Source organism: Odontesthes bonariensis, chromosome 11, assembly GCF_027942865.1.
Source record: "Odontesthes bonariensis isolate fOdoBon6 chromosome 11, fOdoBon6.hap1, whole genome shotgun sequence".
Taxonomy (NCBI): Eukaryota; Metazoa; Chordata; class Actinopteri; order Atheriniformes; family Atherinopsidae; genus Odontesthes; species Odontesthes bonariensis.
Genome location: NC_134516.1, coordinates 21,298,578 through 21,304,229, shown reverse-complemented (window position 1 = coordinate 21,304,229; position 5,652 = coordinate 21,298,578).

Here is a 5,652-nt window from a genome sequence, read left to right as displayed (position 1 = left end):
TGGGATCCGTGTAGATAAATATGTGCATAGGAGGGTGAGAATGAACACTTTTGTGCCATTTCCTTTCCTTTTCTGAGTTACCAGCCCTAATAATGAAGTCATATTTTACATGTATTATAGTAATAAGACGGAGCCTATGTGGCACCATCTTCGTGAAACAATGTGATCTGAAGTGCTTGTTGTAGAATATATTTTGAATATCTGTTGTTTTAGTACTGCAGAGCCACATCAAAGCTTACTGTGAGTGTGGTTGGATTCACATTGCAGCACAGCCATCCTTAAACACTTCAAAATTTTTCTTACCATCTATCTTTAACCTCATGATGTTTCGCCAACAAGGCGAAGGAAAAATGCTTAAGAAAACAATGGGTGGTCTTTTTCTTTTCATGCTTTTACCACAGCCTAGGTACTGGCCACATGTTGTTCAGTGGACTTAAAAGGAAAAAAAGCAATACTTACGTCTTTATATTGTGTGTCTTTATAGCCTAGTTTGTGATTCAGTTAATTTGATTTTTTGAGGGTCCTGCATTACCTGTCATGCAACGGACTCAGATGGAATGATACAACACAAAGAGAATATCCACAAATAGATATTCAAGATACACATCTGTAATGCTTTCCCCGTGCGTTTCCCTTCAGAAATCCTTTTGAACTGGATAGATTGAGTTTACACTATCAAGTCAGCGAGTTTTGTCATCTTTATTTTCCATATGAAGAGACATTTAATGAACTGGCTAATGGGAAACATAGGTATGTGCATTAAAACTAGTGGGATGCTCTGAGCATTGTTCTTCCGGGAAAACTTGAGTCCTTACATTCATATGACTATCTATATTTTGTTGCTGACCACACATATCCCATCGAGGCAGCGGCCTCTCTCAGTAAGATGGTGCACACTGCCACACTACAGAATATGTCCAGGAACATAAAGAATCTAAAGTGTTGACTTGGCCTTTCAATTCCCCAGATCTCAATCTGATTTATTTGTGGGATGTGCAGGAAAAACAAAAGGTATCCATGAAGGTTCTACCTTGCAGCTTAAAGGACTTAAGGGATCAGCCTCTAATGCGTTGGGGTCTGATACCACAAGATATCTTTTGTGGTCTTTTTAAATCTATGCCTAAACGGGTTGACTTGTAAGTTTACAAGGGCTGATTCTGATGAATCAACCCTTCATTTCTTTATATATTGCCAGAAAACAGTAAAAAGGTGCCGTGGTTTTAATAAAATGTATACAGACATAAATGGAAATAAAAATAGAGTTTGTGAATTCTAACAAACTTGAATGTAAATATCTGGGATTTATTCTTCAACACAGCCTGGACCCTCTAAGACAAGATTCTTGTAATTTCTTTAGATAGTCTGCAGGAATAGTTCTCCAGGCTTCTTGAAGGACATTCTAAAGCTTTTCTTTGGATGTTGGCTCCCTTTGTGTTCTGTTCTTTGTCAAGATGATGCCCCACTGCTTCAATAATATTTGGGAATCCCCCCATTTGTGCAGAAATACAACTTTATGCTTATGAAGCTGTGTTATCTTTGCCACTTTTTGTAGATTCAGATGAAGAAATTGGAACAATTTATGTATCTTTGTGACTTCCATTCACATCATCATCATCATCATCTGAATCAAGCCTTAAATGGAGTGGCTTGACAAAATAAACAAACATATAAAAAAAAGCATTCCTATGATAATGGTCAGGTACAAAGACTGGACTGAAAAAAAGTAAAAAAGAAAGAAAAACTTTTGCTCGAGACCACTTAAAAGGATTACAAGAAAGGCTGGCTCCATGAAAGCAAATATAAAGAAAGGGATAGCTTTGGACTTTTCCACAGTACTATAAATACATTCTATCATAACGTGACTGTGAACAAAAATGCCATTCTACATGTACTAGTGAGTTACTCTAAACTGAATATGATTCATTCAGATTTCAACTACGTTTTACCTCAGTGAAATTTGGAATATCTCTCAATTTGCAAAATGACTCCAAGACATGCAATGGGACTACTTTTTGAAAGGTATACCCTTTGAAGCCACTGTATTTTCAATTAAAAAACACAGCCGTCGGATGAAGTTTGCCCCTTCCTCTTTGACAGCACAAACCAAAATAAATGAAAAGTGCTGTTGTGTGGACAGCCAAAGGCACTGGCCACTCGGTGAGAGTAAACATCTGTCTGAAATTGCCTGGATTTAGTACAGTCCAGATTGTGGAATCATTCCACCGGTATGAGATCGGCATGAAGCGCTTTCTGTGTTTGTGTTCGCCGTTTCATTAGGCCATGGCACGCTCTCTTTGTTTGTTTGACAGCTCTTTGTAGTTTTCTTTATTTCTTTTTTCCAACACGGTCCTATTCATTTGCTCTCTCTGGCGGAGCTGGACGGGCTCCCTCTAGAGACAAAGCTCTCATTGTAAGGACTCTGAGGAAGACTCATAATAGGAGCACACTGACGCGGCGCCTTGTCAGTCAGTACATGCGTACACGAGTGCATGTGCACCCACTCCCGCACGCTGAGATCATATAGCGCTTTAGCAATATAACCATAAGACCACACTCATAGTGAAGCCACGCTGCCAAAGAGAAAGCTAAAATAATTGGTCCACGGGGAGACCCGTTTTGTCTGTGTCAGTAGAAACAGCTTGGTGATAAAAGGCAGAATGCATGAATCAAAAAAACATCGGGGCTATGAAATTAGTCTGACCCGAAAAGCAAAACTGCCCATGTAAACCGTCTGGTGACTCTTTGGAGGAGTGATCTCACTGAGGAGCAAAACTTACCATGTGCATGCGGTCATCAAAAATATAAAGCACATGCTGTGTTAAATAACACAGCTCCTGAAGCTTGCAGGTACGTGTAAAAACTTCATTTGATTTTCTTAATTCACTCTCTAACCGGTGTAGCGGTGTCTTTTACGTCTTTAAAGAAAAGGAGATATCTCTGAAACATGCCAATTAGCCAGAACTTCTTTTTACTCTGAGCAAAATTGCAGTCAGAGAGATGCCAAAGTTCTTCTTACACATCTTTAACTTCATCCATTCAACTGAAGCAGCAGACTGTAATTGAAGTTTTCTTGCCATCAGCAACTTACGAGATCTGCATTACTTCTTGTCTTCTGCCCTCTTCAAGGAATGATATTGTGACTGTTTGGGGTAATGTCCCAAATCGAGCTGCCAGAACTTCTTTAGGGGATTTTAAATTAGTTTTCTCAGATTAAAAGGCACTTGGTTAGCCATAGGAAGAAAAAAAGAAAAAAACTTTCTCCACGTCGCAATCGATACTGACATGATCTTCTGCAATTCTTCTAGTCTTGTCAAAGATGTCATGTTGAAAGGGAGCTATTCAGAGACGACTCTGTCAAGAGCAATCCCAGCTCAGAGTGTTTACAGAGAAGCCGAGCATATTTGCATATGCATCAAGGATGCGCAGAGGCAGTGTTGTGCATGCTACGTTGCCTTGAAGACCCTCTGACTGAAGAGAGACAACATTTCAAATCCCAAAGTCTGCAACTGAAAAGAAAAACAGACACCTACTGTAGGAGCCAAAGACAGAAACCACTTCTCATGTTTGTGTTTTTTTAGTCTAGAAGTTTGACAAGACAAAATGATTACAGAGTATGGACTACATGAGAAAAGGCACAGATGCATAATGAAACCCGACAAACTATAGTGCTGCTTCTTAGCCGGCGCTCATTACAGAAGACTGTGGTCTTTTCCCGCTCTGCTTTCCTTTTCCTTCCTGTCTCTGTGTTGCATTTGCTGTTTTCATCATCACCTTTCCCTGTAGTTTCTATGCTACCCGTCCCCATTTGTTTTTACTGGGATTTCTCAGTATTGCCTACCGTTTCGTGGATCTCTTTTGAAGGCTAACACAGAACCGGTTCATGCTTGAAAATGAAGCTGCCCGCTCAGACCTGAGTCTGCTTCGGTAAAGCTAAACGACAAGAATGTTTTGCTGAAAAAAAATACAAAAAAACCAACAACTTCACTTTCTTTCTAATCTTCCTGTTCTTCTGTGGGTGTTGCTTGAGAGTTCTGTATCCTTGCCTACCCTCAAACATCTGGATGAGAATCAAGAAACCTCATTTATAGAAAAGCAGTGCAATCAAGCATGACCTCAACAGAAGCACAGAAAGGGACGTGAAATAGCTTCTTTTGGAATTCACTAGATGGAAAATAAAATAAAATTAGCTCTCGGTGAGGTCTTCGTGAGATATGTAAACATTATTTTCTGGTTTGGTAAGAACTGCATGACTGTAGCAGAGCTCAACTGCATGCAAAATGTGTCTGGATTGTGTGCACTTCAATTGTCGGGGGAACAAATTGCAAAACACTGCATAGGTTGTAAGTGCCTTTGCAGGGCAAAAGGTCAAGACGCAGATGGCAAAATATGTCAGAATTGTTGCTCCTATTATTTCCATCATCTACACATCTACAGCATACGTCCCAGCAAAAATGCTGCCCTTATTTTTCTGTATCCTTAATGGAAAAAGGTGATTTGTATCCATTGCTTATCTCATTTTTGCTCTATAGTCTACAATATGTTTCTAATTTGGATCATGTTCTATCCTTTGCTTTTATTAAATCTCATTATCTCTGATGTTGAATTCAGGTATTTCTAATGCAGTCTTTAATTTCTGAAAAAGATTTTACAGTCATGCTAGCAGCCAGTGCTATTTGCTAAGCATGCCAACACCCACACAGAGAACATAACAACAATATGATCTGTGCTGTTTTAGAAAGTGTAATGGTTCACAATGTTTAAAACATCCATCGATCTAACGAGTAGCATTGGATTTTTAGAACTCAATATTTCAGCTGGAGCAGATGTAATTTGATATTTGGCCACAAACTAAGATATTAAACGAAGGAAACCTAATCTTGTCAGAGGATAAAAACATATCAAGGCCGATACATTTGTGAATTTTCTGACATTTCAAAAATCAAAAATGTCTACATCATCCAGAGAACGCAGAATACTTCATTTCACCTTGTTCCATCCAATGACAAGTGATTTCTGTCAGAAAAAAACAACTTTTGCCATTCCTGCAGCCATGCCACTTTACTCTATCAATCCATAGTCCATTCTTGGTTTATCTTGTTAAGTGTCATGAGTGGCTGGGGCCTATCATAGCTTAACACAGCCTAACACAGTAGTGTGCACACACCTACAATTGCATCAGCAGTTTCATTATCATTAACGTATGTCTTTGGACTGAGGGAGAAAAGAAGAGTCCCTAGATAAAAACCCTTTCAGACAGAATGACAACATCTTCTACATAGGATCGAAGAGTAGTTCTAACCACTGAACCACCATGTCACTAACAAAACTTGTACATACTTCTTTAGGTTTTTTACCACAATTTGACCTTAAGCGAGTCCAATCAGAAAATGCAGAATATACATAAAATAGTCCACGGATGAAAGTCTCTTGATTCAAGCCAACAAAGTTAAAACCCTATTGCAATGGGTTTAGCTTAAATAACATTAAAGCCACTGGGGAAGTGTTAATGGTTATTGTAGATATTAACATTAACAGCCAGGAAAACAACTGTATTGCACGGTTTATCCCAGCAACACTAATGAAGCCCCATTCTGTGCACAGTGGTGCAAAGACCCTCTATCCAGTTGGTTAATTAGTTTTAAAAAAAGATTC